We start from the raw sequence: 20,916 nt of genomic DNA on the forward strand, positions 1-20,916 counted from the left end.
ACCAGGGGCTGAAGGTAACACTTTTCTGCTATCCCTTCTGCTTGGGTTTGAAACAACAGAAAAAGTGCTGATTCTATTGGAAATGTGTTTGCTGGTCAAAACAAAATAACCAAATCAAACTGTGTCCAGACTTCCATTCACTAACACTTCAAGGTCAAAGTGTTTCCGAATGTGCAGAGTTTCTCATCACCACTCTGCTGACATTCCCATTGTTTGGCACTCAGAAAATTTAAAGGGCTACAGATCTTAATTAAATGTGCTAGACTTCTTTTTTTTGAATGTGACTATGTGTTGTTTTCAAGATGCTATGAACACTGGATGATAACTGTGATGCTATTCTGTGCACATCTTACACCACAGCTGTTAAACACGACACTTCTATCTATCTCTCAAACTTTATTCACATCTTCTGACTTTTTCTGCATTTACTTATATATTTTTTGTTGGTGTTAAATCCGAAGCTAAAGGTCTCCATGTGAAAATAAGATGTAATTTTGTGTACTCCGGCAGCTGAAAGGAATTTTTAACTATACAGCAAAGCACCAGCCTGACTATTTACCAGCCCTCAAGGTTATGTTCTCCTCATTCTCTGACATTTATTTGCTTCTGGCCTCCCAGTGAGGGCTGTCCAAAGGAAGAAAAAAAAAAGCTGTTAGGGGAAAGTTCACAAGAGAGAAAGGAAGTGAACAAAATGCAGCAGCCATGAATGTTCTGACCTTTACTGGTGTGATGAGAGCTTCCTGTCTTCCACCATCCTACACCCTCGTCTTCACTCCGTTCGAATGGTTAATCTCAAGCTGTCAGTCATTTTCAGACGTGCAGCACATCAGGAAAAAGCAAATTCAGAAAGTAGAAGCTTTCTGACTACTATAGATCCCAGTTCTGCCATCTGTAACCTTTCCACATACATGGTTTAAGAACAAGCATTAAACAAAAAAAACCATCAGATCTCAGCGTCCATTTCATGGATTTTTGCTCCGGGAAAATTAGAGGAAACATTTAGAGGAGAGTTAATATTTCATCATTACAGCATTTGTGCTCTTTTTTTTAATTCTTGTTGGAGGTCAAACTGAGATAAGGCCTCAATTAAGGCTGTAAAGTGAGGAGATGAACGCTGCAGCAGAATCAAAGTCAGTTGTAGAGTCGAATGATTTATAGCTAAAGTATAAATCAGCTCCATCCTTTAATGAAGTTCATGCTTTCAGTTCTAATGTTAGAGAGGCAGTGGCACCTGAGAGATGAACTTTACATCATTGATGTACAGTAAGTTTATTTCATTAAGAAAGTCTCTGATTTTAAAATTGATTCAAAATTTAGATAGCTCATTGCCCGCAAACCTTTTAAAAGTCCATTCTGTACTTGTGTAAAATGTTTTCTCTCCAAACACAAAACTTTCTTTTTAACCACTGAATCATCGAGCAGGCTGTGTCGTTGCTTCGAGATGGTCCAACACAAATGCAGTCTATATGACATTCTCTGCTACCAACGGATGAATCATACCCATAATCCCTTCATCTCTATGCAGCCTCCCCTCTGCCTCCATAGACAATCCCCCCACAACCTGCTGCCATTTAACTCTGATCCCTGTCTGTAGTCCATCTCAAACTGGACGGACTGTTTGCTCCGGCCTCTAGATGAGCACACACACCAAGATAATAGAAGAATTGGAAATCTGACGTTAGAGCATCAATGCAGCTCCATCATCTCCCCTGAGAGACGCCCTGATCTGAACATCAGACACCCCGGCTCTAGACCACTGTGTTTGGGACATCACTGTGTATTCCCAATTTGATTCGTCTCGCATGCAAGCAACAGGGTTTAAAATTCGAAAGGTGGCTGAAAAATAGTTGAATAAATAAAAAAGAAACATTTCTGATAAAGATAAGGGGTGGCGTTGTGGAAGTGGAGATGGAAAATGAGTGGCACATAAACAATGGAGTCTATGCCACGCATAGCTGAACTGCTTTAATGAGCTTGTCATTGGATGTACCCCACTTCCTGATGTGTCTGATTTTCCTTAAAACTACCATGTCAATGAAATTAATAATAAAACCAAGATGACAAATATGCCAAAGAAGTTCCATTGAGCTCTAATGTATAATTCTTTTTGGAGGTTATATAAAGTACAATGTCAAGTGGCAACCTTCAGTGTGAACACATGAAGCCAATATAGAAATTTAAAATAAATGCAGTTCCTCAAGTGTCCACTTGAGGCTGCCTGCTGAAGCAAAGGAATCCCTAATAGGCCCCATAATAAGATTTAACAGAATTAACATGTTAATAACCTGGTTCAAAGAATATTCTGGTATCAATAGCTGGTTTCTTTATAGGTTCACACTGAACAGGAGATTGATTATATTAAGACAAAGAGTTGTTCATAATTTTACATAATTTGAGCCTTGTAGCTGTTTGCAGGTCGAGGGACTGCAGATGTAAACTAGCTTTTAGCTAACTCAGTGCATTGAATGGCAATGTTTAATATTGTACATGGTCCCTTTACAAATTAAAACCAACAAACAAAAAATCTTTGCCTGTTTCTAGTAGGGGTGTAAAGGTACACATACTCGGACCGGACCGTTTCGGTACAGGGCCTTCGGTCCGGTCCCCACGTGGACCGATCCGAGTACGTGCGTAACAGAAGTGCTTTAATCTGTGTTCCCACACGGACCGCAAAGTGGAAGCACACCTCAGGGTGAAGGCTGCGGCCGCTGGTATGGGACACAACTTTTAGTTAGTAAATTGTAAAAAAGTTCAAACATAAACTGATTGCTAGTTCCTCGAGCCCTGTCGGTTTGGACAGTTGCATATAACCGGGATGGAGTTCTTTATACGGACTTACTCTTTACTCTCTTACTCTTTCGTTTTCAGTTTCAGCGATGATCCCGCTCCAACAGCGCTGCTGCGTGAAAGGGGAGACATGTCTGTGTGGGAGCATAACCTGCAGCACGATAGAATGAACACCCTCCCTCCCTAACAGACAGACTTTTGCTAGTAATTCTGAACGGGCCAAAGCCACAACAAATGCCGTTGAAGTTCTTATATCGACAGAGGGAAATATGAATAGTTCTGCGATGAAACTATACTGTCCCAGATGTGATTAGGTTTATTATGTGCTCAAAGGGCATTCAAAAAACTGTTTCCTTCATAAACTAAAAGGTGTCACTGTAATTTAAAATAAATAGTTTTTTACATATAGGCTATATTAATTACTTCATTTCATTCTAAAATACTTTATTTAATTCATATATTTTATTTATTGGAGACTCTTTTGGTTGAAGGATGCAGCATAAGTTTATTTTTTATTTTTTTTTACAATGTTTAATTTAAAATGTTATTAAAAAGTAACCTGAGCAGGTGTACAAAGCTGAACTGTTGATGCTGCACTTAGCCCAATGTGTAAAAGGGAAATTCTAAATGTTCCTAATAAAGAAAAAAAGTGTTGCATCAGGTCCCTTTACTGTACCGAACCGAAGCTTCAAAACTTGGAACCGTACCGAACCAAAATTTTTGTGTACCGTTACACCCCTAGTTTCTAGTAACAACAAATGTAAGGGGGATTGGAATTCCAATATTTCTGGTGCCATCGTCCGGCTTCATTACGCCTCTTCAGAATCCAATCGTTGATGTCATCGAGACTACGTCCATATTTTATACAGTCTATGACCATATCCCACTCCCATCATCATTTGCCTTTGTCCAAAAATAGAATTCAAAAGACGTTCAGTTGAGCTCTAAAATATAGTTCTGGTCAAAGGTAGAATAACATATAACCTCTAACATAGTGATACCTTTATAAATATATTTTCTATGTTTAAAATATTCCTTACCAGGGCCAAACCCTGTTCCTTCCATAACGGCTACAAAAGAAAAAAAAATGAAAGAAGAAACAACCTGAGGGATGGATTCCACGTTATCAGAGTACAAAGTAAAGTAGCTGATTATGCAGGTTTCATCCAACAGTGCCTAGACAGCCATTTATATAGATCACCCTGTAGCCAGAATTAAGTGTTTTTCTTCCACTAAACAGATCCAAAAAGCATCTTAAAAGGAAAAAAAAAAATCAATAAACCCATTTGGGAAAGGCAGGAATGTGAAACATGTTAGCGGGTTAGGCAATTTTCATCAGAGGATTTAGTCACCTTTCAGCTTCCCGGGCATCGTTCTTAAAAATCTGTGTGAGTGTGTGTATGTGTGTGAGCATTCATGTATGTGTCTGTGTGTGTGTGTGTGTGTGTGTGTGTGTGTGTGTGTGTGTGTGTTTGAGCACTCATATATGTGTCTGTGTGTGTCAAGGTAGTCATGTTTTCAATAATAGAAAAGATTTCCAATGTTAACGATCAGAGGCAGGTGCCTCAGCCGTCACATAACCAGGCCAAGAAAATCAATGTCGGTCTCCTCTCAAACCCAAGGCTGTCCTTCACAGCTGCAGGAAGGACAAACCCCAGGCTTCAGTCTCTGCTGATCTCTATCTGCCCGTCTGTGATGCTACTGCCAACACCACACGTTTGTTCCCAGGCTAAGAGAGCAAAAGACTATATTTAACCATTGGCTAGTTAGATTGATTGAAGGCGATCTTGGATTAACATCACCTTACATCTTTTCCATTTCTAAGTTTCTTCCATTTTAAAGTAAAAAGTCAAAATGTCTTGTTTTAAAAAGAAAGATATATCCGTTTCTGTTAGGTTGATGCCAGAACAAAAACACTGAAATTTGTGTTTCATTGCACTACTTTTAATTGGTTCATCCAGATCGTCCAGATTTTAGACCATACAGGAGATCTGTTTTTCCAGCAGTAGAATATAAGTTAACTATTTTGGGGAACTATTGGGATAAAGAAAAGAAACCAACAAAAACAAACAAACCAAAACAACAAAGCTATTGCAAGGTTATCCTGAAGGCAATACACCACTGACCTTGACCAAATGAAGTGGTACATCCCCAGTAGTGATGGGATTTACCTTGAAGGAACAATTCCCACAAATATTTTTACACAACATTCACAAAAGCGGTCAAACGGGAAAGTTTGACCTTGATCTTCTGATTCTAATTAGATTCCTCTTTACAGCTTGGGATTTATTTGTTGAGTATTAATGTAGATTTGTATTTTTCCCAAATATTATGGAAACTTCTGGAGCTTGAACATTGCTTTTAAAACTCTAAACATATCATGCTGTTGAGTGAGCCCTTATGGTTTCAGAAAGTCCCCAGTATTATACAGGAACATTGATCAGTCCCATGGGGATGTTCATACTTCAGGATATTTTGAATATCTGTGAAATTGACTTAATAAGATTACACATCAGTTGTCCTCTATTGTTCGCAGCATTCAGTTATTATCTTTGATATATTTATCTACTACTATCAAAAATATTGTCCATATGAATTCATTGTCTCTTTGATCCAGTAGATGTCGCCCTTGAGCAACAACATGAAACCAAAACAAACTGCTGATTGGCGACACCTCCTCTATTCCTAAGCCTCCGCTCTCCACCAGCGACACACCTCCAACCCCTCTCCCCGCATGTTAGCACAAAGGAGTTACCAAATTGGAAATCACCATAATTAAGCACTAAGTGCAAGCGGCTGACACGATTGTTCTTGTCTCGAGCGGCATTGTTATGCTAGCAGGCTAATGGTAGCGCTCTTAGCTTCCCATTGCATGTAAATTTACATGGAATGACCGTGATCTAAAAACACTTACATGACATTTCACAATCAGCTTTTATAAACAAGGGGAGGAGCCGGCCGTCCCGTCCATGTAAACACGACTCAGACAACATCACAGCCAGCGGGACTCAAGCTTCTCCCTCATTGTAGACAGTCTTACCTCAGAGAGACATTTACACAGGATAGACTGGATTCCTTATTTATGTGTACAATGTTGCACATACTTTCCTTTGCCCGGCGAACTCCAAAGAATAGTCGTGTTTCTCTACCCCCCTGTAGGTGTTTCCACTCTAACAGTCTAATTAAGGTGCCTTTAAATAAATAAAACTGTTGTTCCTTATAATAGAAATAACATGAAAGTTAATAGCTCTAACTTTCCTCCATTTCCAGCCCCTCGGCTTTGGAATGGCTGATACTTTAGCCCACGGACCATTTGGTTCCTATGTGAATTAAACCCCTCGTTACTACTGCTGCCACCACCTCCTCTTTTTAGAGAGGCCAGCCTGATGCATACTGGGAATCAAATTAACCAGGCCCTGGGAGATTGCCTCTTGGCAGCTTTAATGTAGATCTCCTTGGAGATACTGGCGGCAAAATGAAGGGAATATCCTGCCTGATCTGTATCTAACCTCGAATGTAATAGACTAGGTCCAGGTCAAGATAGCCATCTCTGTCTGAGCTCACTGAGGCCAGTTTATGGACTCCATGGGCTGCTGTGTTTGGCAGAGCTATTTAAAGACACTGAGGAGAGCAGTGGAGCTCAACACAAAGAACAAAGAGTTGCTATTCTTCTTATTGGGTGTATTGAACTGTGTCATTGATGCATCATTTCATTTCTATTTAACACCAGTCCTGGTCTTATGTTTGGTAAGCAGATCACAGCCCTCCTCATCTTTTAAACTTTAGTAAGAAGTAAACCACGTTACAAAAATAAATGTATTTCTTTAATTTAAAGTTGGTTAAAGATCCTGACAACCACATCAATTTGCTTTTGGTGCTGGCTCTGAGGAGTCAGTATTTGACAAATGACCACCGATAAACTTGCTAAAGTTGAGAGGGTTTTAGATATATCTTTAAACATGTAATTATTTTTGTTAAACATTTGAAAGCAGAGTTTTCACTCACTCCCCCTTTTAAAATCAGCTGAGATCAAAACCTCTCCAAACCTTTTCCAAACTGTGACGCTCTCACACCAACGCTGAACAGGACTTAGCATGTGCAGAGGTACACGAAATATTCACACTCAAAGTTTTCACTAGTGAGTCATGGCTTTACATGCTCAAGTAAAAAGATGGATCCACAGTATGTGTCTACTTAATGAGCAACAGAGCAGTATCACATCAAAAAGATCATATTTGATTTCAAGAAAAAAGAGAGAGGAGAAAGTGCAGAATGCAGAATGAATCATATTGGTATTGGTATGATATTGGTAAAGTGCAAGAAACACAAGACAAGAAAAAAGATCTAATGCTGAGCGTGTACTTTTTAAAATTCAAATTAAGTTCTTGATTGCGATGATTAATGAGTAAAATCATTCTTTCCTGTCTACCATAGTAATCTAAGGCAGCATCTAATTTCTCCCTTTAGACCCCCATCGTTCCTCTACCCCTCAATCTTGAGTGCTTTTACAGAGGTTAAGACGTCCCGTTTCCTTTTGGGATCAATGGCATTAAAACAAAAACAAAAAATTAAATTCAGAGCCCAAATGCGATGAAATCCAGAATACTTATGCAAACTAGACAAAGATCATGGCTCCATGGTGAAGGGAAACCAACCTGCCTGTTCAAACAATATTCAACTAATCTGAAATCTTTGAAAAATTGGTGTTGGTGCAAAATAATATGTTAATGAGGCATTACAACAAGCATTTAAAAAAATATATTACATAATTCATATTGAAAGGTTTGACTTTTCTCATGCAACACATCAAAAATGTGAGGTTTGATGACACTCCATAGGAGCAAAACCAGGCATCATAACCAAGTTTATTTTGGTGAAAATCCGTATTTCTAACTAACACCTATTTCCAGCTTAATCCCGTCCTATTTGTGAAGCTTTAATGTGCTGTAGAGCAACAGATGAAGCCATTGCCGACTTTCAAACTTTCTCTCCAATGTGTGTGTGTCAGGTCAGAGTCTGTGCCCCAACGAAAGTGAAACACCACAAACCATTAACTGGAGTCAAAAGCTATGTGAGAAGAGTGACTTACCAACCCCACTAAAAGTGGAACAGAAGCATTGCACCAAAAAAACAATAACTTAGAAAAGTAATCCGTCCAAAAGATGCATTGATGTATTGATCAGCAAAATGAACACTTAAAAATAACACTTAAAAAAGTAATTAAGGTCACTCAGTCAAAGGTTGGACCACAGAAACGGGAGGGAGAAAACCCTGAAGACGGTGACATGGGGAATGTATTTCCCAGTAAAATATGTTATCTTCCCTCTGCCTGTCAAAGGATAAGCATGTGTAATTTTCCAGTGACCCAGTCTGCCCTGTTCATCAACCTGTGTATGTTGGCCTGTCTTGCTTGAAGCCTGCGCGGCTGCTGCAGAGACGTTAGGCCGGGATGACAGAAGTCCTCACACAGGCAGCGATTCCTCCTGACACAGCAAGCGGGCTCAAATGGAAGGAGCTCTACAGCAGCCTGAATGTGCTGCACACAGTGTTCAGCGCCTTAAAGAGAAAAGCCTGGGGATGAGGAGATCCAGGGCTATAAGGGGCCTCTGTGGCTCCACATTATCACTGCTGCTGCGTTATTATCAGCACAGCTTCAGATTCTCCTTGTCCAAAAACAAAGACCAAAATAAATACATGAAAAAAAACAGAACATGTAGCTTTGATGCCCTGTAAAGATGTTGCAGAATGACTGCATAACACACATAGAAAGTCAGAATCTTGGCCCGATAGTTGGTCAAACAGTTATAGAAATATCAGGATCCATATTTAAGGTCAACAATGTATGACTCAATCCTTGTTAATGGCGTAATCACAATCATGAATCTAACACTGATTGACAGGGCTGGACTGAGGCTACCCTGTCTGACCTTCACTCGGTCCCTTGGGTGATGCGAATGACAGAGTGTGAGGTGTGTGACAGTCCCGGTCCCCCCTGGTCCCCCCCACCTCTTTCCCTCACCCCCAGAGATTGATTGGAGGCCTGCATTGTATTTCCCAGGCTAGTCACGCCTCATTATTGGCAGCCTCACTTAGAGAAAGTGACAGGTCACATCATACACACACAGCAAACTCCCACTTTTTTCTCTCCTGCAGAACAGACACACACAAACACACAACAACAAATGATCTCATTACAGGAGATTTTTTTTATTTTTTTTATTTTTTTGAAGACCACACACTACCTTGGCCGATCACAAAACTCAATCCGAAACAGAAATGCTCCTGTGTGGTTGATGAATTGGCAGAAAAGAGGCGTGGGAGTGTAAAAAACGTCAAATTACTCGTGTTTGTAGCTGCAGCAAACGTCTGAAAGTTAAATATAGTAATTTGAAATGACAACTTCTCCATTGTCCTCTCTGTCCCTTCCGATCCAATCACTCCACCTTGACTTGAATATGTCTGGCTGAAGGCAGTACTTAGGAGCGGGATGTAAACAGTGTGGGTTGACTCATGAATACTCATTCGTTATGGAAACACAGATTGTCGCAGTACGACACATTGTGTGCTGTATCACTATCGGTGGAAAACATACAGCTACAGGCGGTGTGTGTGTGGACCCTGACTAAGCTTTAGTTTAACGACCCCTGAAGTCATGTTCAAAAACTAACTTTCATCTGAAGTTGCAAACTAGTGAAGGTCCTTCCAACCGTTATTCTAATTTTACGTAGAAGTAGAAAACATAGACATGAAGCTGGACATGACTTCTTGATCACTGCCCCTGACGTCAGCAATTCAGCAATTTACTCTTGTAAATCTAATATTGTATATAATTACAAATTAGTATTCTAATCTTGGGAATACGTTGTACATATTGGATAAACCTTATTAAACCTAGGGCGCTGGTGGTGCAGTGGTTAGTGCGCGCCCCAGGTTCAAATCCAACCTGTGAATCCTTTCACAAGGCACAAAAAGCCCTATAAATAAATCTTATTATTATGTTATTAAACCTGTATACGCCCCCATAATCAAAAACAACATAACCAAGTTTATTTTGGTGAAAATCCGTATTTCTAACTAACACCTATTTCCAGCTTAATCCCGTCCTATTTGTGAAGCTTTAATGTGCTGTAGAGCAACAGATGAAGCCATTGCCGACTTTCAAACTTTCTCTCCAATGTGTGTGTGTCAGGTCAGAGTCTGTGCCCCAACGAAAGTGAAACACCACAAACCATTAACTGGAGTCAAAAGCTATGTGAGAAGAGTGACTTACCAACCCCACTAAAAGTGGAACAGAAGCATTGCACCAAAAAAACAATAACTTAGAAAAGTAATCCGTCCAAAAGATGCATTGATGTATTGATCAGCAAAATGAACACTTAAAAATAACACTTAAAAAAGTAATTAAGGTCACTCAGTCAAAGGTTGGACCACAGAAACGGGAGGGAGAAAACCCTGAAGACGGTGACATGGGGAATGTATTTCCCAGTAAAATATGTTATCTTCCCTCTGCCTGTCAAAGGATAAGCATGTGTAATTTTGTGTAATAAAAAAAGGCACAAAAAGCCCTATAAATAAATCTTATTATTATGTTATTAAACCTGTATACGCCCCCATAATCAAAAACAACAACTATATATTTCTAAAAAGAGGATACTTGAGGCAATGAGTCAGTGTTACCAAGGAAACCAAACATATTTAAATTTGATCCTATTGATGGCTCGAGTTAGTTTGGGCGACACAGGCTGAGGCTCAGTGCAGTAGACTGAAATCAGCCATTGTTCATAGGTAGCTGAGGCCCTCGCTCCCCTTTTTCTTTAATTGTCTGAACCTTAACCCCAGTGCTTTTCTACCCAAGATTCAGTGGGGTGACCCTATTGTTCTATCTCCTTTTAAAAAAAAAAACATTTGTAGTCCTTATTTAGAAGGGAGCTTAATTGAATTTGGCTCATGGGGCATTAATCTTAGGGCTGTGTGGTCAGAGACTGGAAATTGGATCCAGGTCAGGTTTTTACATGTTGTAATTAAGGTCACCGGGGGCAGGAGAGGGAGACGGAGCAAATGTAATGGAAGGAGGGAGGATGGAGGAGCAGAGAATGGAGGGAGTACTGAGGGAGGAGGATGAAAGTAAAGGAGGGTAAGGTTGTTTGCATTTGCATGGGGAGTAAAATGGATCACATGAAAAATACATTGGTAAAGAACTTAAGGGAGAGTGAGCAATTAGAGAATAATGAGAGACAATATGAGAGCAGTAGGGTTGTCATGATATCTGAACTTTGACCTTTTGGATAAAATACTAGCTAAAGAAAATAGTATCGATACCTGATAAAAAAAATGGGATACCAAATATTGGTTATTTTATTGTTTTTAATTAGCCTCAATTGTAAGAAAAGTTCATCTCACGGTCTAAATTGCAGAAAGGCTCGGCTTTTAATGCTTCGGTACATTTTGATACTAAATGTGATTTAAAAAAAAAAACAGTTATTGTATCGTTACAAACGTGATATCACAAAGAATCAAACTCATCAAAAGCATTTTGACAACCTTTGTTAGCAACATATAGACATGTTCAGACCTAAAGCAAGTGACAAAATTACTTTGAAATCAATGGCAAGATGCTAATTTGAGCCTATATCGGGAATGACGTGACAGGACACAAAGTTCAGATCTTTTGGTCTTTGACTGAATTAAATTATTTCGACTGAGCAACCAATCTTGCTCTACGCTGTCACAAAAGCCAATCAGTGTTTAGATTCCCCTTACCTACTCTTGTGCATCATAAATTATGCATTTGGAGTAAACACATTTTTTTTAAGTTGCTTCCTTGTCACCTTGCATTCATTTTTATTTCTCTCACAGAATCTGCATCATAATGTTAGTTCAGAAAACTTTCCACAAAATCGTACCACTGTAGCAAACAGGAGTGCAGACTGTGTGACCTATTATTAAAAGTGAAACTGAGACTCACTAAAAAGGGACGAACATTTTGCTCCTCAGCAGCGACTGATCCACATTCCTTGGAGGGATGTATTGAACCAAAATATGATGGTTTGTTAGTTTGCCAGTATGTCTGGTGAGACAGATTTTCGCTCTGCTTTTGATCTGAACACACAGAAACCCACAAGAGAAATGTGGGGCAAACACTTTGATCCCTTTTGGTCTGAACCCGCCTTAACAGTGTCTCACTGCGTATTGGCTGACTCCAGGTGTAGCGCTGTCACATTCAAATCAAAATAGGCCAATGATCACAAAAGCCTTTGGAATCCAACATGAGCGTAACCCTTCTGTTCCCTTTTCTCTTCCTCCCTGCACCGCTCTGACCGTTTCTGTCTGTTTCCATCTTGTGCTCTTCATCTTCCTCTTTCTATCTATCTCTCTGTTTCTGGACATTTCCGTCCCCGTGTCCCCATCTACTCCCAAGAGACACAGAATCAGGCGGCGAGGGGAAACAGATAAAGACAGGGATATGTGGAAATAGAGAAGGCGACAGGGAAGGAAGGGAGAGAGGGAGGGGGAGGGGGGGGGGGGGGGGGGTGTTGAGAGATGAAGCCCATCAGGAGATGAGTGTAACAGGAGTAGAATGATAATGACCAGTCCTTTCTGCTGCTCTGTCTCTGCACGACTGACATCATGGGCCCAGGGAACTGCAGCAGCATGCATGTACCGTAATGTCTAATCTAGTCACTGCCTACACATTGTCTCTATACTCTCCTACTCACTTCAACAATACAGAAGCTTCTATAAAACCCCTCGAGGGAACCAGAAACTCCCCAACAATTACCACGAGGAACTTCAAAGGGATCACTCACTCATAGAATTAATCAGCCTGTTCTATGACACACATGCAGTCATCCGCACTTATAGAGATGAAGCAGCCTTACTTCCTATCTTATTTCCACAGTGTTGGCATTGTTCGATTGCATAAAGCTCATGAATGCTCTGTGATTTAAAAAAAAAAAAAAAAAAAAGAAAAAAGAATTTCAGGCGACGACTTCAGAGAACCAAGAGTTAAACTCACGCCGTGGAAAGCACACTCTCGCTAATGTTCTGCAAGCATTAAAATGTAGAACGCAGCAGAATTGAAAGCTGAATAAGTAAATTTTCGGGTGCATATTTAATAGTCTTTTCAGAGTGGGGAGGGGGGGGGGGGAGAGAAAGGGAAGCTAGCTTTGGCTGGCTGACTAGAATGAAATGTAATGAAGGAAAATAATCACTCTCTCTCTCTTTCACAGCTCCTCTCCCCTCTGTCCTGGGGAAATGATATTTCTGCATTTAGTAAATAAAAAGAAAGAAGGGAGAGCTAATCTCTTTGGGATAGGAGGACGGACTAATGGAACATGTTGACACATGTATTAGAGGCAGCCATAATTGAATAAGGGGATTTGGAGGAACATTATTAAGATATGTAGGGATTTGAAACGGTAGAGAACAGAGGCGAGGCCAACTGAGTCAAACCGGCGCCTAGAAACAGCTCCTTGAAGTCGTCTTTGGTGCGAGGATGTTTCGGTCATGCCTTTCAGCACTCATATTGTTTTGTTGTGGATACCCAGAACAAATCTGGAGAACACAACTGGTTCCTTTCAGCTTGATTTAGTTCCCTAGATAGCAAGGATGGACCTTTTTACATTTGATAGGTTCATTCCACCCTCCCCCCAACGATAGACTCATATATACACGGCTGTTGAATAACCATAATGTGCAGCATGATTAGTCATATAGGATGTTTTTTTTTTTTTTAAGATTTATTTTTGGGCTTTTGGGCTTTTATTGGAGAGATAGGACAGTGGATAGAGACAGAAATCAGGAAGAGAGAGAGAGAGTGGGGATCAACATGTGAGAAAGGAGCCACAGGCTGGATTCCAACCTGTGCCGCCCGCTTTGAGGACCATAACCTCCATATATGGGACGCGCACACTAACCACTGCACCACTGCACCACCAGTGCCCCAGTCATATAGGATGTTGATGTAACATTTGTAGCATTAAATCACCTGCAAATACCAAAAGATTAGACAAAAGAACCCAAAACAAAATAATTGTGTTTTCCAGAACAGACTAGCAAGAAGAGACTTAGAACAATCAAACTTGAGCACACTTTATTCAACATTGTCTTCAGGTAAATTATGTAATTTGTTTGCTTAATGTTGCTAGCGTTAGCAGCAATAGCACCCCCAACCTTCCCCAGCTCCCCCTGCAGGTTAACATCCACATGCTCATGCTTAATGTGGTCACACATCGCTCTGTACGGTATACCAGTTTAACATGACTCAGCTTACATTGAACTTTATCTCAGTTTTTTAGCTCCAAATACTGCCAAACTGTGCGGCTCCTACGAGATGCTAAACGTTCACTGCGCTTGTTTACATCCAGGTAGTGCAGCGGCGAGAGCTTCAGCAAGTCTGTGGCTTCAGCCTAATAATAATTAATAATTATGACTAACAAGTCAAGCTAATTGTAGCCTCTTTTTGGGCTATAAAAGTAAACAGGATCATTTTAGCATTCAGCTGAAGTAGACCTGTGTCAAAATGATTCACAGTAAACTCATTTTCCACGTGGCAAAGATTCTCAATAAGTGATACATTCAATAAAGCAAGAGGAGTCTTTTATTGTTGAAACAAAAAAGGGGTGTGATGATTGTAAAGACAGTGACCACGTTCACATGTGTGTCTTTTGTTAAGACTTTGGCATAAGCTGTTACATTCATGTCTGCGGCATTTTCACAATTATCACTTCAACATCCACATCGCGATGCATCGTAGAAATGATAAATCTCAACCCCTCTACCGTCCTGTCCTGTGCCTCCAGTCTTTGAACTGCTCTGTGTGCAGAGACAGATATTCCTGGGTTCTCTTGACTTCCTCAGTTATCAAGTTCAGCTCTTAATGGTCACACATTTCTGTATAACATTACACCCTGACATATTCCAGATGTAAGCAGATGTTATCCCACAGGGAGACAAAAGTCAAAAGATTCCACTTCTATGTGTGACATCTTCCAACCACACATTAGGTGAGATTACATCATAACTATGGTCTCCACCTCCCTGGTGGTGCCACCCTCTGTCTTTGCCCTCAGAGTGTTTCAGTTGTAGAGCTAATTAGTAGATATTCACTCTCTTTAAAAACCTTACTTCTAGCTCACCTCTTGTATTCCCTCGCTGTATGTCATTTAAATAATGAGACATTGTAAAGGTTGAAGGATTTATCTCCCTAATTTACATGCCACTGGATGTACATTTAATGCTTTCTGCGTGTCCATAATTGACCCGAGGTCGTGAACTGTGTTAATATTTGCCAACAGCAATGTCGACAGAAAGAGGCTGACATTCAAATTCAGTGACTCTTAGGCTTTACATTTCAATAACAAAAGAGAAGTGCAGTAGGTACCATTTGATACTGTTCACTGATAGACAGCTAATGACTCATTTAAACACTCAACTATGAAATAAGAAGCAAAATAAATATAGTTTCTAATAGTTTTTCTTTTTCTAAATGAGAAGCAAATTAACGTAAAAAACTCATAAAAAAAAGAATACCCCTGATAATGTTTGCATTAATAATTTACCTTAATACTTTACCAGGAAGAAAACAAAAACAAACATTTTATTTACACTAATTGTGAAAATCATGGCTGTAACTGATCATTAAAAATAACATAGCTAATTGAATGCTGCAGTTCGTCGAGCGTCCACTAGAGGCTGGCTCCAGGAACACTGGAAGTCACATACACAACACAGGCAAAAAAGCCGTTTTTACAGCATAAATAAACATGTTTACATCCTGGCTCTCAGTCTGTAGTTAGGTTGACTGAAAGTTAGACTGAGACAGCATTTCCAACATGGCGGCTGCTGTCGATGAGCCTCAGGAGCCCCCTGCAGTAATGTTTTTTTTTTTTTTTTACTTATTCTTAAATCTTTGTGTCTGTTTTTAAAATAAGACATGAGATTTGTTGCATTAAAAAAAAACATTTTATAGTCCCTCCTCTTCAAAAGTCCCTGTAACATATCTTACAGACTACACCTCACTGTTCTTTCTAAAAGAAGGTGTTAAACTCCCACTCTACGGACATTTTCATTCATATTTGACAATTAAAGCTAATTCCTCCCATCATACATAATCCGTGCTTCATATGCACGAGCAACCACACTCCACAGATGACACCACGACGAGCACACCTGCAGCTCCTACAGTCAGGACCGGGACCCTCAACCCTCAAACCCTGGATATTTAGAAGAAGGCCTGTATATGATTTTAAATACAGGAGGATAACTCAAACTATGAAGAAAAAGGAGGAAGTCCACCTCTGTAGTAACTTCTCTTTAAAGGTAGATTTATCACATGATGTACATTTTTCTTTATTATGATCATCGGGTCAGTTTAATTAACGGGACATTACGCGTCCGACAGACCGACAGACTGATGATGGAGAGAGAGCGCTCAAGTACAATATTAGAGCACTGCACTGCATGAACTGTATCTGAGAATGTGTATTGTCAGTCTTTGAGTGAAGACATTACCACTACTACTACTACTACTACTACTACTACTACTACTAGCAATAATAAAAATGAAACTTAATCTAAGTCTGAAGCCTTATAATACATTGTCACAGCTCTCTGAGTAGAAAGAGAGATATCTCTCGGCATGTTCCAGGTCGCGACCTTTCACAGCCGACGCTGCACAGTTTGTAATTCCTCTCCTAACAATAAAAAAAAGGCTCACTGCGACCATGTCCTCCAAACGACTCCTGATCAAAGCTACCTATCTTATCTCCAAATGGGCTTAATTGGGCAGATGATTTGTGTAGTGAAAGGTTTTTAACATTTTACTGAAGCTTGGTGAACCACAATGATTTCCCCCTTGTTATGATAAGAAGCCAGTGGCGACTGTCTGGAGTGCTTTCAGACAGCAAAGTCCCACCAAGGTTACAGGAAATTCACAGTCTTTCACTTTACAAAGATGTGTTAACAGTCCTACATTACTCTGCCTTTATCACAGGTACAACACCTAAGTGCACGTACTAACCAGTCGTTGAAGGATTCAAAAGTCACCTTCTTACCTCTTAAGAAAAAGTGAATTTCGCTTAAAAGAAACACATTTTTTCTTCTTGTAATTGAAAAGAAAGACAAAGCCGTTATCAAGTCTTTTTTTTCCCCACGCAGGCAACATGCTCTCCCTTAAAAATGCCCCTTTGCTAATTTAGAGAATTCACAAGGCAGCGGGTGGTTTTGTGCTCGCCGGAGCATACAGGCGGAGGCAATGAGGCAAGTAGAATAACATTAGAGCCCCTTGTTTGAAGCTGCACCGCAGAGCAGGTAGACTGGGTGGGAAGGAGGAGAGGAAAAGGGGGTGGAGTGGTGGAGGGATATTCGTGTTGGCAGCAGCGCCGATCAACTGAATAACTAATGACCACTTGCTCCAAACGCCGGCACAGACGTACAGTAGGGCGATTCTGACGGACGCCACAAGAAACATGGAATTACAGGAGCAGATCAAAGCTAGGACTCATTATCTCTACCAGCATCAGAGGCAGACATATTATAAAGACAAATACAGCTGAATGGAGCAGGGGATCAGAAACTGAATCAGCTACGGGTTAAAAGCAAGAACGATGACATCAAACGGAGCCATCAGGCCGAGGAGAATGCCTTCATGGTGACTGTGCACTTTAATGTCAAATGAAAGCAAAAAAAAACACAAGAATAAGTGTCTCAGCCTTTTTTTGTTATGGGGTTACAGGCACTACAATCACGGTCATGAATAAGACATCACAGCTTTCTCTCAATGGGCATGATCTGCATTCCCAATTCTCAACACTAGTTTGCAAGCATTTTTCATTCCTGTGATTTATCATGTGCATTTTGCTTTTTTTTTAATGAAGCTAAATCTTAACCACTTAAGAATTACATTAGATATCAGTACGCCTGAGACGGTATGTGCAAACAGAATAGTCGATGAGCTCTGAGATCTTCACTCGCAGTCGTGGGCTTTTAAGGCCGCTCAGAATTGATGTTCTTTAAATAATACTGAACCAGAACTCCTCTGAACATGCCTGCTTCTACAGGTTGCTGTGTTTGTTTCACCTGCACCACTCTCTGTGTGGAGGTGTAGATGTCTAACAACAATGCCCTCCTGAGGAAATGTAGAGTAAAACACCGCACAAGCTGGACTCATACAAATCTGTTTTCTTCAATTATTTACATGTCAAATCATTCTTGTTTCCTCTTTATCTCTACATCTGGCTGCACCCATCTGTTTTTTTCTGTCTGGCTCTCCAACTAAATATTCATGCTGCTATATCATAAGTAATTAAATACATGCACAGTGTGAAATAGTTAATTGCCAGCTTCTTTGAGAAAGCATCAATGATACAGTACGTCTCGATGTGAGGCGGCCACTGCCTTCTCTTAGTCCCTGTCGATCATAAGCACAGGGCCTTTATGCATATCATCTTTATTTATTTAACATGAAGTGTAAATGTGAGCCGTTTGATTCTAAAGTAAAAGGAATGGAAGGTGGGATCCAAAAACATCACCCCTGTTGTTTTTTAATATGAAACTGCAATATAAGACAATGTTCATGAATGTAGTTTAAACAAAAACAGAAGTAAGACATCACCAGTATGGTAAAAGAGAACACGAGATCTTACATTAATGTTTGCAGAGCACAAAATGGTGCTATCTATTGAAAAAAAAAGGTTCAAGCCTAAATATACGGGAAGTAATATTCACGTTGTCTGAAATTCAGGAAAGTATTTCTTGAGACTCACCGGAGATGATTTCAAACAGAACGATCAGTAAAGTAAAAGAACGGCTCAGATAGTGTTGCACTGCACCACTCGGAGGAAATCCCAGACTTGTTAAATAAATGTAGCTGAAATGACTTTGAGCTTAAAGACTAAAGAAGAACACTTTGTGTCTACATCAGAGGTAAATATTCACTTAAACACTGTAACCAAACCCCAATAGTCAGGGAATGGATTTAGATGTGAGCCCTTTTGAACCTTTTAAAGAACACTTACCACAAAGATGAGAGCTTTGCTTCTTTTTTTAATGCACTGTGCGAGTTAAGGGGATTTGGCTTGATGCCTTCTCTACTCCATTTATCCCATAATTCCTGCCCTGCATCCACTTGCTAATTATTCCGTTTCTGGCCCCCAAACCCCCGATCCAGCTCTCATCGTTTTCAGCTCCAGGATAAGCTCATCAGTGCTTTGATCACTTTAGCTTTCTCTGGACCTTTTGAGTCTTTTCACTTCTCCTGCACCTTTCATGACTACTTTATTCCATTTAATGGTCATTTGCATCTCATGATTTTACTTCATAATCGTTGTTCAGCAACAAAATCTACTTCAACATAAACCTTCAAGGTTGTGCAGAGACCCACTGATGTCTCAAGCATTGCTGCTTTGTGAGTAGAGCTGGGTATCACCACTGACTGTCTGAATCCATTCGATTCCCATTCACAACGTCCCAACTCGAGTCAATACCCGATTGGATTCAATCCGATATCGATTAATTTAGGGATATTTAAGTTACAATACCATATTCTGTTTCAATGTGATTAGGATTCTCAGAGAAACAATATTAAAAAAGTTCAGGTTTACATAAAAAATGTACCCCAAAGCAATTACTTGAATGTACTTATTAGTTCGCCTCGGAAAACAGTTCAGCTAGATTCATGGCCTTGTGGATCTGTCGACCAATCAGAGGCTGATCTGCAATCAGCTCCCAGCACAGAAATATGAAAGACAAACTGATTTGAATAGATGAGGGGGGGAAAGGGAATATAGCCTACTAAAAGATTGATCTGTTGATTTTATGAATTGATATAGGATCATTCATATGAAAATCTATTTTTAAACCCAGTCCTATTTGTGAGTTACTTTATATTGTGTGACAGTACACAAAGTAAAGACACCTTCAACATAAATAAAAGGTATGGTTTTCTGTTTCTGCCACTGAAGCAGTTTAAGATAAACGATGGGGAGAGTACTCACTGAGCACTTACAGTATAAGAACCGTAAAGCATTGACAATTCTTACGAGGTTGAGAGATCGATACCTTTAAAAAATAAATGACTGACGTGTATTATTGGAGCTCCAAATGTCTGAATTCAAGTAACAGCTTTTCTTCTCTTTCTTTATTATGAAGGTCGAGTAAAATCTGGTTTAAGAACCAAAAGCAGGAAGAAATGAGACTGGGAAAAAACATTATTTGAAACTCTGAATCACTGTACTCGGTCTCATACACCCATCTACCATATCCTGTTCCTTACATGGACTTATAGTGTAGTGGGGCCTCCGAAAGTTTTTCTTCAATTAGCCCGTCCAGCAGAGGATCAACGGCCTCTGTTATGAACAGTTGTATGTCAGACTAATCTTATATATTTAGTTAGTGTGTACTAGCCAATTAGAGAGAGAGTAGGGAGGGTCAACCCTTCACCATCCTAAAAATTGCAGCATACTTCTGAATATTGGTGTGAATCAAGAGGAGATTTATAAGTGGGTATAACCTGTGGAGACTGAAAATTATTGTTATTTTTTATTGCTCTTTTCCAGGTGTGCCCTGCAACGATACCAAATAATGGCATAGACACTGAAACACATGTTCATACTTCAAACCATGTCAATTTCAATGATTTCACATTTTAAAACATTGACGATTTCCTTCCCTAAGTAGTTCAGACACTAGATCTTTTAAAACGCTGTATGAAACGAGAGAGAAAGCGGCTCAACTGTCCTTTTGAAAGTTATTCCACATAACGGGTGCAGCAACACTAAAAGCAGTCGTTCCCCATTCAGTTGGTATTTTCAAAGTGATCCAGTTTTGAGATCTGGTTGGGTGGCTTGAAATGTTTATAGACGGTAGATTAGTCTGGTGAGGAGAGAGTTTACCAATGAGTGTAATGTAAATAAACAAAATACTGTGCTGCATTCTTCAATGACCCAACGAGGGCCAGCCTACAAATCGATAGAGGTCACAATGATGCGTTCAAAATCCGTCGCCTGTGATAAAGCGAAGAGCACTGTGATATAAGGCATCTAAAGGCTTCATGACAGAAGCAGATGCATGTGTGTAGAGTGTTTTTTTTCTGTTTAGCACCATTAGGCAGGATTTGTTCCTATAAAGAAA

General features: G+C 39.9%; 1 protein-coding gene across 6 annotated transcripts in view; it reads left to right on the top strand.

Moving 5' to 3' along the window:
• nrxn2b (neurexin 2b) overlaps positions 1-20,916 on the top strand; it is a 702,861-nt gene that overhangs the window by 111,793 nt on the left and 570,152 nt on the right. The gene's annotated exons all lie outside the window — the stretch shown is intronic.

This window comes from Labrus mixtus, chromosome 23 (assembly GCF_963584025.1).
Source record: "Labrus mixtus chromosome 23, fLabMix1.1, whole genome shotgun sequence".
NCBI classification, from domain to species: domain Eukaryota; kingdom Metazoa; phylum Chordata; class Actinopteri; order Labriformes; family Labridae; genus Labrus; species Labrus mixtus.